At 37.7% G+C, this 14,458-nt stretch overlaps 1 protein-coding gene across 3 annotated transcripts in view; it reads left to right on the top strand.

Annotated features, from left to right (window-relative positions):
- The first annotated feature begins 9,767 nt into the window (after nt 1–9,767).
- LOC107999418 (discoidin domain-containing receptor 2) overlaps nt 9,768–14,458 on the top strand; it is a 135,396-nt gene continuing 130,705 nt past the window's right edge. For 2 of the 3 annotated variants that reach the window (XM_062077192.1, XM_062077190.1), the window contains exon 1: nt 9,768–10,218. The gene's annotated coding sequence lies outside the window, so the exon portion shown is untranslated. The remainder of the gene's footprint in view (nt 10,219–14,458) is intronic. The other variant, XM_062077191.1, reaches the window with a different exon arrangement.

The following is a 14,458-nucleotide window of genomic DNA, read 5'->3' as shown; positions in this document are numbered from 1 at the left end:
GAGGAGGAGATAATTTTTATCATTTCTGTATCGGATTGATTAATTAATTGATACAATAGTGAGTGTTTATTAATTGATAAATGAAGAAGTTAATTTTTAAATTAATCGAGTGTGGCGCGATAAGTGTGTAAGAAATTAGTTTCTTAGGAGGTGTAAGACTTACCATTTCTACCGCTTGGAACCGCCACCTATCGATCAACGCCGTTTATATTTGACGATCAATTTCATCGATTGAAACACACGTAACCATTAATATCCACGAATATCTATCCGTATCGAGAATTTTCTTCTTGAACTCGACGATTCTTCTTCGAAATCTAAATGACAGTTTAATGCTCGTTGATGGTTGAGAGTGAGAAAAAAAGAATACAGTGAAATTTCTATTCTATTGGAAGGAACGGCAAACACCATGACCAATGACCGCGCTTAGCTTTGAATAATGAAGAGCTCGTCTACTTTCCTGGATCCCGTCTTCCAAGCGATGGTATGTCAGCTGTTCCACCTGCTCCGTTATACGGAAAGCGTTTGGAATCCAGGATAAACGAGTACTTGTTTGGACTTTAGGAGCTACCACGGTGCCGGGACACGTGTAACAAATTTCGTTTGTTAAACCGTAACGGGCGGGGAAGGAAATATCAGGAGAAACGTCTGACGAAGAAAGTTGAACAAATAAGGGATAAATTAAAAATAATTGTTCTATTCTGGATTATAACGCGAGTAACGTGCAACATAAATGAATTGTAATTAAATTTTGGAACTTAATAAAAATTTTCCACGCTCTCTGAAGCTTCGATTCGATGTGAAATCCAATCGTGAAACTCGAGTTTAAGAAGATTTAAGAATATCGCGAATTTGATTTCGATTGAATTCAGAAACTTTCCGTTTCTTGAGATTTCCCTATGATTCTCTTTGAATTCCGCACCACTAACACCAACGCATCGCGAATGTTGAATCTTCGCAATGCAAGTTGCTCAAGTTCAGATTTGACAACTGAGCGAATTACCTTGGATATCATGATCATAGTGACTCGAGAATCTCAAGATCTCTGGATTACGTTTCGTAGTAGACACAACGGATCAAGTGCCATTTAACGTGTCTCTTCGAGTGTACCAAAAGCTATCGTATAATCCCGTGCGTATTAGTTAACTCCGCCTTTACAGAGCGAATTCTATCTATTATTGTAAAATCGTTTGTTTCGTATTTTATCATAATACACTCAAAATAACAGAGCCCCGATCCCTTCCGTAAACTCGGGTCAAATTGAATCCCCATTCACGAATATCCTCTTGCAACTCGTCGGATGCTTCTATCGTGCGTGTCTTTTATTTATTTTATGAAACCTTTTCCTCTTCAATTCGTATCTAAATATTATAATATTGTGTATCAGCTCCAAAACGGATTTGGCAAAAAATTCTTTTCAAAAAAGGTAAAAAAGAAAATGGTCGACATCGCAAGCCACGCTATCGCGAGTTTCCTCGTGAAAATCGGTATCTAGGGATTTTCAATGGCGCTAAATTCGAACATTTTGACATCTGAAACCACGCTGTGCAAGAGATATAGCTCTCTCTTTTTTTATCATTACCGTTTTATCATTATTACCCAGCTCATCGTCCATAAATCCAGATTTCAGAAAGGTGTTTTGGATCACGTCCAAAATGGCTACGGTTTTAGCGATTTTCGTTTCTATTTCGGTTTAGTTCATTCCAGTTCAAGAATCCAATTCTTGCTTCTTCCGTACGTAGGGTTTAATCTATCGCTTCTTTCGTTTCGAAATCGATCCACAAAGGTGGGAAGAGCGAGCATTTTGTTCGAAGCGTCACGATATTAACGCCCCCCCTTTGTTGTCGTGTAAAATTACGTCACGGTTATAAATACCCCCGGGGTATATTTTATCCGACACGGTTACGATACGGGAGCATGACTTAATGACGCGTGGTCTCTCCTTAATGACACAGTGTTGTGTTCTCTCTGCTAATGTAGCGAAGATGGAGAAGGCCATACCTATTGTTCCGGATAGAGTAATTGATCGTGGAAGCATGCTGTTATGAGACACGTACGATCATAGTGGGGGACATAGTGGTTTGATCGATATTGCGAGGGTGGAAATTTGTTTCGTTCAAAACACGCATCCTTTGCGCCATTAATAACGTTTTACACCTATATATTTTATCCAAATTTTCAACGCGAGTCAATCGCATCGCCTGTATTCGCTCTCCAATTTTTTTTCATCAAAAATGAATTTTCTTTGATTCATCCCCTGCTCCTTTTTTTTCATTTCGTTGAATAAAACAGCAGATTCGTCCAACAATTACTCGTTTTATATTAATAATTCGTGCAGGATCGATGTCTATATATGTATATAATGAAAGGAAATGATTTTCGATTCTGATCTTCGTACTCGCGCGATACGATTGATATTTACACCAGATCATATTGAAATAATCACGATAATTTCTACCAATTCTTTATTTTTGTATATCATTCAAGCGTAATATTATCACGTATAATATATTAGATTGTAAAGGAGAAATTTAAAATCTATAAATGTCGTAAAAGCGATCAAATTAACCGACCATTCGTTTCCATCCGATCAACAAAGTTCGATAAATTTTTACTCGCTCGAAACTACGCCGTCGATACAGCATAAATCCGGCGAAAAATCATTCGGCGGTAAGAACGATTTTCCGAAAAACAAATATTTTTCGTACAGCCCGATTCCAGCCTGGAAAATTAACAATCGTATCAACGTTCATTATAGAGCGATCCATTCCAATTTATTCAAAGTTTAATTATTCAAAGTTACATCGATACGCAGGAGCTGGGTGTAATAAATATTCCCAACTATGCGTTTATTCTTCCGTGATTCGTGTGCAAACGGGGCCGTCTAAGTTTTAATGCACCCAGGATGCCGGTAAATCGCAAAAGCCCAATTGCCCCGTAAAAGCGTTTATCCCGGGTGAACGAGTCCACGTTACGTATATAATTTTCTTCGCATTACGTCTAATTGATGTCAGTGTTTGCCCATCTCTTCCATCGATCCTCCCGTCGAGAATTATGCGCCTGATTACACGCTGCGCCCGTACCGTGCATGATTTATTCGCCCATGATCGTTCCTACGATCACCCCCCTCATTATTCCGATTATTCCGATGAAAAACATTCGAAAACGCTGCTCCACTCGTTCCGATCGAGTGCCTCAAACGGGTGAGAATCGACTGCGGTGCGACCTTTGCGCCCAAACTTGAAATACAATCATTTCGACTCGATAAAAACTATTTAACAATAGTCGTGGAATAGGAATAGCGTTTCGTCGAAATATTTATGGAAATTAAATAGGGTGAAGTTTAAATATTTCTACTTGTCCATCGATTTTCTTGTTTTCGTGCAAATCGATGAGATAAGTTTTTTCCTTTGTAATTAACAATGTTTTGTTTCTTCCAAGGAAATTTTTAGTCGCACCGTTCTTTAAGTAAAAAATTGTAGCAACGATTTATCCATTTAAAATCGTGTATGTAAACACAACGTATAAAATGATATAATAAATATATAATAACACATTAACTTCTACTAAAATTAAAATTAAATTATCTCCTAAACTAATAAACTTCCGAAGATCACTAGTTATAACGTGTGTTCTTACGTATAATTACGCTAATAACAACTTTCAAATTTAATTACACATAAAGAAGCAAATAATCACGTGCATGCACAAAAAATGATTGTATTACTACCAGGAACAAACTTCGTTTCATTTTCCCCAACATACACAAATGGTAATTGATAAGGGGAGTTAGTTGGTCGTATTAAGTCGTTCGTGTTCTCGAATTTTCAAAGCCGGCTTTATTGTTCCTCGTATCGCGTGTTTATCGACGATCAATCGCGTCAGAGTTTCGGGAAAGAGAGGGGGAAGGGAAGAAAAGGAGGGAAGCGGCCGACATTCTAATTCGCTTTCCGGAGAAATAATTAAGCCGCGGCAGTGTCCGCGCGTCCTCGACCAGAGACGAAGGATAACGAGGCTATCGTCGACGCGATAATCTTCTTCTCGAGACGATGAAGTTGACGATCCTTGGATCGTCCCTCGAAGAAAACTCGTCCAACCTTCTCCTTTGTGTTCACGGGCCATCGACGGCCGAGCAGCTGGAACAAAAGCGCGAAGAAACATCGCGGAAGGAACGTTGGCGAGGCAGGTGAAGGCAACCCCTCCTCTCTCTTTCTCTTTCACTTGAAATAATGGATCGTGTTTAGCTTTTAATCCGCGAACGCTTGCGACGAGAAGACGATCTTGAAATGATAATCAATCTCGAACCGGTTCTCCATTCGCGATATTTCTTCCCTTTGTTCCTTCCTGTTCGGCTAATTATATCGCCGAGACACGGAATCTTTCAGACTTTTAGACCTTTGTTCTCGGCAATCGGTTCTATCAGCATGTCTATTAATCGATCAACCTCCCCTTGGATTTTATTAAGCGTCAATTTAGCTCCCCTTCCAAGGGGATCTATCTTCTTTCCCTCCCCCTCCCAGATTTTCTTTATTCTCAAGTAAAAAATTGAGAAGTAATTAACGAAAATAGTATTGAATTTTTCGAATTAATAAAACGATGATAATGATACTTTTGAGAGATATTACGTAGTGAGTGTTTATGGATTCGTCAGTTGTTCGCAAGAGAAAGAATGGATCTGGAAATACAAAAATAAAGTATTTGTTATATTTTAATATTAAATTATGAGATCAATATTTGTAAAAATAAAAAAATAACGAATTACATTCTTCTTCATATATTTCTCAATCGACTATAATGGACAACGTACTTTTCTCGAACTCCTCCCCCAATATTTTCATGCTTATTACATCATATTTGCCCGAGGAAACATCATCGCCCACCCTTTTCCCTCGTTTAACGAAGTTCACGTACAACTCGACGAATATTTATCACGTCCCATCAGGATTGTGTTCATACATAGCGTTATTCGTCTAATATTTGTCCAGAATCGGACAAGTCCGCAAGCTTAATTGGAACCAGCCAGCTATACCGGTCCACCTTTTTCCCAAAATCTTCTCGCAATATCGTATTCCTCGGGGTCCTTTTAACGGATTCACACGCGCTTCAACAACACCAGAACATCGTGATCAAAGTTGTTGTGGACACGGTTTAAACGTGGGATAAAAGATCGTCGAGATCTCATCGATTGTTTAAACAACTGAACGAAAGCATCTCGAAGGTTATTTCTCTTTTTCCTTTCTTTCTTTTTTTATTTATTCGTTCTCGTTCGATTAGATCAGAAATGAAATTACGATCGAGAAGGGAAATTAAAATAATTGGAGTAAGCGTTGGTGAATATAGGGAAACCGATCGATGACGTTGGATTTCGAATCTTGGAAATCCTCTGCCCGCTCTAATTGGGCTGCTTCGGTTCGTGAATTAATATTCGTTTAATTAATATTCGAGAATAAGGGAGTAGATATCGTTAGTTGAGTGTATCTTCTGTGGTGAGTGGAATTTAAAGGAAACCGTTAATCTCCCCCTTTGATTCGAGTGGATCCGCTTCTTCGTCGAGAGGAAGGAAGAAGATTTCCTTGGGCCGTTCGATTTTGTTTTCTTTAGATTTAATTCTTTTAATGGTGTTGTACGGATGACGAGATTTGACGATTTCCTTTTGAGAATTTTGAAAATTTATGTGGAAAACAACGGATGACGGAAAGAGACTGGATATTATTTCAAGTGAAATTATATACGTGATCTTATTTTATATTATATTATGCTTACACGAGTTGTATCTTTTTTAAATTTAATCCGAGAAGAAAATGGCTTTAAAAAAATTATTTTTTAAAGATTCAAACTTCGTCTCGTATTTCAATAATACAAAGAACAATATCTTGTCTCGGAAATAATTAATTATTAGAAAGAATTCTGCTATTATTTAATGACAATCATTAGCAAACAAATTATTTCCCTTCGTAATTATTTAATGATCGCGTAAAAAAATATATCGAGAGAAATTCATCAAAAAAATTCGCACTTAACAACGCGAAACGCGTGCACCTATTCTTGATATAAGTATCATTTAAATACGAAATTAATCGATTGAAACGGGTATAAATCTAATTTCATGCAATTTCATCGTCTTCATCGAGAATCAACGATATGTTTAATTGTTTCGAGAAAGAGGCAAGACTCGACATCGAGAAGGATATTATTCGCGAAAACGGATGGAGAAGCCAGGTTAAAAGGGGAGGTGACTCGGTAAGTGGCGAAACCACGGAAGGATTATTCATCCGACGATCGTTGTGATCGCGTAATAACGTTGGCAAACGGATTGACGAATCACGGACAACCGCTGTTTGCCTTTGTCGACCACGCGTGACGTTGAATCCGTCGTTGATCGACGATTATCGTCGGCGACGTGCTTCGATCGACAATCGCAGCCGGCCAACCCTAGCATTAGCACACCATTCAACGGGTATCCCTTGATCGGGTCCCACGACATTTTCCTCCGAGTCGAAATCGAAAAGAAAAAATTCCTGTTCCCAAGATAATTTGTATCTGACAGTTCTCGATTTGCGATATTAACGAATGATGAGAAATGGAAGCAGTGGTAAAGTTTCTTTATCGTTAGAGGAATGTGTAAATTTTGTAAATCTTCTTCGATCGATGATTTCAAAAATTTCAGGATTTTTAAAATGGAATTTCATTTTATTCTCTACGAACGGTTATTATTGATTTTGCGAAAATTATTATTTTCGCGAGAGAAATAATTGGCATTGGTATTGCATTACCTGCAACTCGTAGATTTCACTGTAACGAATATATGAACCACCCAGAAAATCGATCTCTCGATTCTCTCAACAAATTTTAATCTTTCCACCAAAATGTGTAAATTGACATATTTAACATTTCTACAAATTTTTTTTAATGAAATTGATCATAAGTGATGAAAATAAAAATTATAAGAAAAAAAGAAGGCCTTACTTAAATTTCAGCAATTCAAATTTGCAATATATCGAATGAAGAAAAATTTATCGATAAAAATTTCCAATTGTATTAAAAGAAAGGAAAGAAAAGAAAAAAAATGAAATCATTGGTATACAGGTCTGATTTTTAGCACGATGGCTTCCTGGGATTTTAATCTTCTATCAAACTATTCCAGAATCGTCAATAAAACGAACCGTACAACAACAGTTTTCGATACTTTTTCATTGTTGGAAAAGAGAAGCGAGTAAGAAAGCGAATGATGATTAATAATGATTAATACGATTAATAATTAACCATTGGAGATTATTAACAAAATGGAATAAATACCGTGTTTCGATCGACTTGTCTTCCCAAATTAATTTTCCATCGTTGTTATCCACTTTAGAAATAATTTTTCTACAAAATTGACTTTCTACTATTTGTATAATAGTTATATTTATATTGTATTTTTGCATTCTTCAGAAATTCCTCTATCAAAATTATATAATATCGATATTAACGAGAATAAAGCAGAAAGGAAAGAGAGAGAAAATAAATAATACAAAAAATAATGGAATAACTCAGACTGCCAAAAAATTATTAAAAATCATCCCTGAATAAATTCAGATAATATTCGATTCGAAAATAATGCCACCTCGAAATTCTCTGTATTGGCGAATAACAAAAGCCATACATTACGTGTCAATATGCCCCGAATTAATAACAATTGATTTGTACGTTCCACGGTATAGTTACACGATTGAATAATGATCCTAGTTAACAGCTCGCCAATCCACATCGAAACACATAAATCCTATCCTATTTCAAGATAATCTATTTCAAAAATAATCGCGCACAATTTACCTTTTCCTAGAATTTCCTTCGAAAACAAAAAAAGAGAAAAAAGAAATCAACAAGAAGAAAAAATTAAATTACCTCGATTCCCTCCGAGTACTCGTTCGATTTTTACCGTATCGACAACAAATCTCACGCACTTTTATTTCGCAATCATCATCGTAATTCAACGGCACACCCATTAGCCCGTCCAGAACGCCAATCAAACGTCCCGAAAACGTCGAGCCACGAAACAAAATAATCGCGCCATCAAAAGCATTGCATCCGATCACGAATGGAGAACAACAATGGCCGAGCCGATTCGCCGGGGCCCTCTGTCAAACGAGATTCCCCGCCGAAATCCCAGCGCGGATAATGCAATCGGCACCGAGGATGGCGATATTGGCGGGAATCGGGGAACAAACTCGAGGACACGCGGATCAAGGTTGGAAGGAAAGGCAGAAAGGGGGCGAGATTCGTTCGAAGCGCGTACACGCGGAAACCGAACAAATTTCGACGCGACGATCGAGAATCGATTTTGTTGTAAATTGAAAAAGTGGCTGTGGATTTTTTTTTTGGCGAAAAGCAGTAGTGGTAATAGTAGTAGTAATGGTAGTTGTATTATACGTAAAACGATGGAGCGTATTTTTAGAATATTTGATTTTGTGTTCTTTTTTCCTTCTTTTTCTTTTCGCGATTTGTTTTTTGCCGGAAATCAATGGAAAATTGAAAATCCGCGGAAGGAAATTGAAAATTTTTCGTTGCAGGCTTTTCTTTTGAGACTCGTATATATTTTGAATTGATTGATTATTATTCATTTGATCGATTTTTCAAAATTTCGGATTTTTCGGGTTACTTATCAACTTTTTTAATAATATTGGTTATGAAAGTTCCTCTTAAGAGAAATTTCAATTTTATTTGTAAAAATTTCGACATTTTGTATATTGATTGATGTAAATCATATGTAGCGCACCAAAAAATGAAATTTTCTTCCTGAAAAACAGAAAGGTACTTTGAACTATTTTCCAAAAAAATAATTATATTTCGGTTTGAGTTATAAAAATTGGTTTATAGCATATAGATATTAGTTTTGATAAGAAATACAATGGTATTTATTATATAGTAAATTGATAAAAACTGTTGATTAATTAGTGTGAGACTTTTCGTAAAATTTGTGAGGGAATTAATTTAACTTGTTGCTAGTTAATTCAGTTTGTAACTCGTTCTTTTTCATTGCGATCTACCAGGGAAAAATATATTCTTGAGCTCATGACTGTAAAGTGAATTCCTCTTGTAAAACGATAACAAATTTAGTAACGATACTAAATTAAAATTTTATTAATCGTATCATTAATATCATTAATCGTGCAAAAATATCTAGATGAAAAAGTGTATGACATTCTCCTCCAAATATTACACATAAAGCTCTGTTTACATGAATCTATTGATCAAATTAAATTGTTCGTACATAAAAATCCATCTGATTCGATCAGTATTTTTCGTTTAATTAATACAAAAGGACTATTACCCGGACTAGGACTAACATTCACTTCGACATTAATTCTAAAACTATTCTTTTCTGACAAATTCCTTCGCTTATGCATCTTAGATACAAATACAATTTTTCAATTACATCGCATTAACAAACACCAGATAATAGTTCCAGAGTAAGTAAAAAGTAAAATTTCCGTTCATATTTTCACGATCGTCTCCACGCGTCATTTCGACCAGACGGAATGTACACTCACGCCTACGCTCTCTCTCTCTCCCTCTCTCTAGTTCTAAAGCAGCTCTCACGAAGCGAAATAAGCTCTCGTCCAACGCGACTGTTAGACACGCGTATAGGTTGACTGCTCCTCTCGTTGTGCCTCGTCCGCCCTCGTCCCTTCCACCCTCGCGCCCCCCTCCAACCCCTCCCTTCCACTCACGGCAGGTAGTCTCTTCCCCCTCCACCGAAATCGATGCTACTCGCGGATCGCGAGTTCAGTCTGCGACTGGCCACCGCGTGCGTAACGTCGTTCCCTCTATCTTGCTTTTGTTTTGCCTCGGGCATCCCTCTCGTTACGAACGTCATTCCTCCCCTCTTTTTCCTCACGTGCATCCTTTCCATCGTATCCATGTATCATCGTTGGACGTGTTTTTCGTCGAAATAAGAGCGAGTCACTCGTATGCTTTTATCAACCGTATGTGGATATACGAGATCGAGCCGATCACGTGTGACGTCGCGGCGGACGGTGTTTCGACCGAGTTTGTTTCGAAGTGAAGGGAACGGAATGAGGAAGGACTCGGTGATCGACGAGGAAATGGTTCTTCGATCGGCAATACCTCGATGCGAGTTGGGGAAACGATCTTGAGGCGATCGGATGTGCAACGAGGCGCTACCGTCGAGGATAACAATAGGCCAGCTCCACAGCTGTGCTAGAGACACTTGATTGGGTGAGTGGATGATTTTCGTTCTCCTTTAAGACCGAGTTTTCTGTCAGAAGTTTTCAAAAGAGAAATTTTAAAGAGACGTTTATACGTTTATCGTTGTTGGTTTAATGGATAAATATATACGTTGAATTTTAGTAAACCGATTAGGGAAATGTATCAATCGTGTTATTATTCACGGGATTAACGCGAAATTAAATCCATTCCATACGGGATACGTAACGCGTACAACGTGAACGGAAGTATATAGGCAAGCCTTGACGTGCTCATAATTAACGCGGTGCAAACTGAACAAAATGTTCACGCGGCTCGCGGTGTATTAAATGGTATCTCGTTTAACCCTATCCGGGTTATCGTGAAATATTTCCACCGAGGTAATCGCGTTGGCGTGTACGCGTAACGCGAGCTGACAGCCCGTATGCAATATGCTCGCGACAAGTGGAGTAGTTTACCGTTGGTCAGCCGAGCCGACTTTATCACGAACGATATTCGTTTTTCGTGTTATTCACTCGCCATTGCGGGACATCCGTGGCTTGTCGTTTCGAAACAACGTTCCCCATTCCCCTATCTTGTCGACTTAAGTTGTAAAGTAGAACTGGGCTTGCATTTAATGCCGTTGACGAGAAATAATTTTTATTTTTTTCAAACTCTATTTTCCACTCTTATGGTTACAGTGTATCGTACGTTTCGCGCTATACTCTCGAAAGTTATTGTTCGTTAATGGATATTATATCGAGAGTGAAAGTTATTATCGATGAACTGTCTCACGACAAAAAGGACAAAATATGCATTTTCGATAAATATATGCATAATCATCACGATCGCCATTTGTTCGATAAATTTATAGACGAAAATTACGCAAACGTTGCATCGCAAATTCCAAATTCGTTTCACGGGATGTAAGCAAAACTGGAAACTTGAACGTTTCCGGCAACGACGTTAAGCTGGCCGAAACGCGGGAACCACGGGAAATCTTGCGCAGGGACACGTTTTAATTTCCCTTCGTCGGAATTTCTGCGAATTTTCTTTGAAAATATTAAAGCAAGATTTGATATTCAACGGGATTTAGGATTATTGAAGGCTCGAGGCTCTCGTGATTTGACATTACAGGACGGAAATCGAAATTTCAATATATTGACAGTAATTGAGAGATGAATTTTAACTGTTGGATCGATTAAATTCGACTAATCCTATATTTTAAACGAAATTGACTAAACTTGTCCTTAGAAACTTCTTAATAATCGAGAATATGAAATCACTTAAATTATTGCATAAAAATAATCGTTAAATAATTTTTCCAACCATTACTAGCAATAAACCAATAATTATGTAATAGAGACTATTCACGTGTCTACATTCACGCGATAACGATATTTCCAATAATTTCCTTTACCATTAGCTATCGACAATAACACGGAATACTCGAAAAATAAGAAAGACCTCGTCTCGAGTACATCGAGACCAGTTCAATCGTTTCGATCGTCGATCGAAGAGGCTTTATCCTGACGTTTTCGGCGACAGTTTCCATTAAAGCGGCCCCGCTGAGAAATTTCATTTTCCAAAACCCTGTCCCGTCCAACCGGCCACTGTCCTCCCGCCATTACATATATATGTATATATAGTGACACGTCGCGCGACTCACGAGGAAGTTGGTTAATTAATTGCCTTTGGAAATATAATCCGTGCGTCGAGTGTAACTAATCAGGGAGAAACTCGGTCGGACGTTGACGGGCATGTTTGCTGCACCTATCACGCACCGGGATGGAAATGTAATTTGCCGGGATAGAGTTAGCCTCGTTGAATGCCTCGTGGCCAGGCTTCGCCGTCTGTTCTGCCCATCACCTTCAATCTCCTTCCGCGGCGCCGCCACCCATTGATCGCCATCAACTGTTTTGCATGTAAGAATCTGGCCGTGGTGCATTTCGGCCAACAGCTCGCGTGCATACGCTTTCATACGTACAGAGTGAGACGAGAGGGGTCAATAAAGGATCGAAATTCGTTTTCCTCCCTATCCCTGTTTGAAAATATGTAGGTTTTATTGCAAGATTGGGTGAATTTAACGAGTGAATCTTGTAATTATGTAAACCGATCCGATGGATCGATTGTTCGATTTCCAGGATTTTCCTTCCAAAGGTGTTTTTCGGTTAATGGTTGTTGGATCTAAAAAGAGGTAATAAATTTTACTTTTATAGGAATTTCGTGTGGTCGATTGTTAAGAGGGGGAATAGAAAATGTTGTATCCTGTGATCTTTAGATTAAATTTTCTCCAGGCTTGTAGATTTTTATTATTGTATTTTTCGATTCGAACGAGATGGAGATTCTCTGATGGATCTCTCCCCTCGACGATCTTTTATTATTCCACGATATTTCTTCGAACACGCGAAATTTTATTTAAATATTTCGAAAATAATGTGCTCTCTCGAAATAGAAACTTACATCTCCGCGAAATATTATCGATATATAATATTTCTCGCATTACAATTCCATTCGACGCCAAAAAATACATTCGTTGCTAGATTTGAAAGCTTTGAAAAAAAAAAAAAAGAAGAAAATATATTTGAATTTCAAAAATGTAAACCCCTTTATTTATTCCACAAGATTTATCTTTAATATCGATGTCTTGATACTCGGCCCTCTTAGACGGTTTTTTGAAAATTCAAATCCATCCAGAAGAAGAGAATTTCAGTACAAGTGAACCCCGAATCTGAATGTATCCGCCCGACAAAACTATTCCAACCAACGATAACTTTTTCCTCCGTTCGAATATACACGCGGTTATTGTCTCTAGCATCGAGAAATCCGTTGATATCCGACCCCCCTCTCCTTTCTCCGACATTCTCGGAAATCTTTCGCCTCGGTTTATGTATATAAACACACAGTTCCGTACGAAACGATAGTAAGCATAATACGCTCGATCAACGAACATCAGTTATGGAATTCTCGTTCTCGAGGATGGTTCTCGAGAAGCACAACGAAATATTCGTATCTCGCCCGAAGGCGAGCGGAAAAACTTTCGCTTTAATCCCGAAAAGTTAAACGAAAAAAAAAAAATCGTTTGGACGACGGGGGAGGACGGATGACTTTGCGTGGGCCGATTATAACAAATTTTAATCGAATTAAAATTTAATTATAATGCCCTGCAATCAAGCTCGTGCATCCCGAGTCGACGGATTAAAACGCATATAATTAGCGTCGAGCTAATTCGATTCGATTCCAACGATTCAAAGGTATAGTGGGAAAAAATTCGCGAAACTGTTTCCTTGTGTACTTTTATTCAAAAAAATTTTTAAATACCGCGTGAAAAAGTTTTTGGTTTCATCAATCGGTCGTTTTTTCTTATTCGTTATTTGTGAACGAGCATTCGAGTATTTCGTTAACTGCGTGATGCAGGGTTAGAAAGGGTAGGAATTATAATTTTCAATTTGAATTTTTTTTTTTTAAACAGATTCGATTAGAGGCTGAAACGTATATAATATTTCGTTTCGAAATAACGATTTTAATTTTGATTAATTGATTTTTAAAATTAATTCCGTTAAAATTATCCGAATTCAAAGCTATTGAAATTTAAATAATTTATATTACGTATAATTGGTAATTTTATCCTTGATGTCACGCGATTGTCAATTCGAATCGAAATTCGCGCGATATTAATATATTTCGTTGAGTGAAATTGAATTAACTATTAAAATAATTGCCGTCCGAATAAAAACTAATATTAATTTCGTCAAAAAGCACTATTTACACGTCGATAAAGTACACGAACCGTTCGATTTAACTTGCTCTACTTCTAATTCCAGTCTTAAAAACATCACAATTATGCATTATCGAGCATTCAATTCGATGCGAATTTTTGCATATTTAAATGAACGAAGTGGAAGGTTCCCTCGAAAAGAAAGTACAAAAAGAAGAAGAGATGGTCGCATCGATTCACGATCGAGGATGATCGAGGTTAAGTCGCGGATATAGGCTGACGATTCTCCAGAATTACGAGAAAATGGTTTCAATGTCGGATTCGGTAGGTGGTTAAGCCGGTCGGGTCACGATTAAAAGCTCGAAGCTTCGCGCCATCCATTTGCATATAGCAAGCATCCCGTATAAATTCGGTAGTTAAATCGAGTCAGAAGCAATAACACAGCGACACGGGTTTTCAGAACGCTAACGTTCGCGATACGGTTACGATATGATTCCACGTAAACTCGATTGATCACACATGATTTGATACTTTTCTTTTTTTTATACGTATTGT

The sequence above is a fragment of the Apis cerana genome, linkage group LG7, assembly GCF_029169275.1.
Source record: "Apis cerana isolate GH-2021 linkage group LG7, AcerK_1.0, whole genome shotgun sequence".
Classification (NCBI taxonomy): Eukaryota; Metazoa; Arthropoda; class Insecta; order Hymenoptera; family Apidae; genus Apis; species Apis cerana.
The sequence above is the reverse complement of the archived record's forward strand: the minus strand, read 5'-3'. Positions and strand labels throughout refer to the sequence as shown.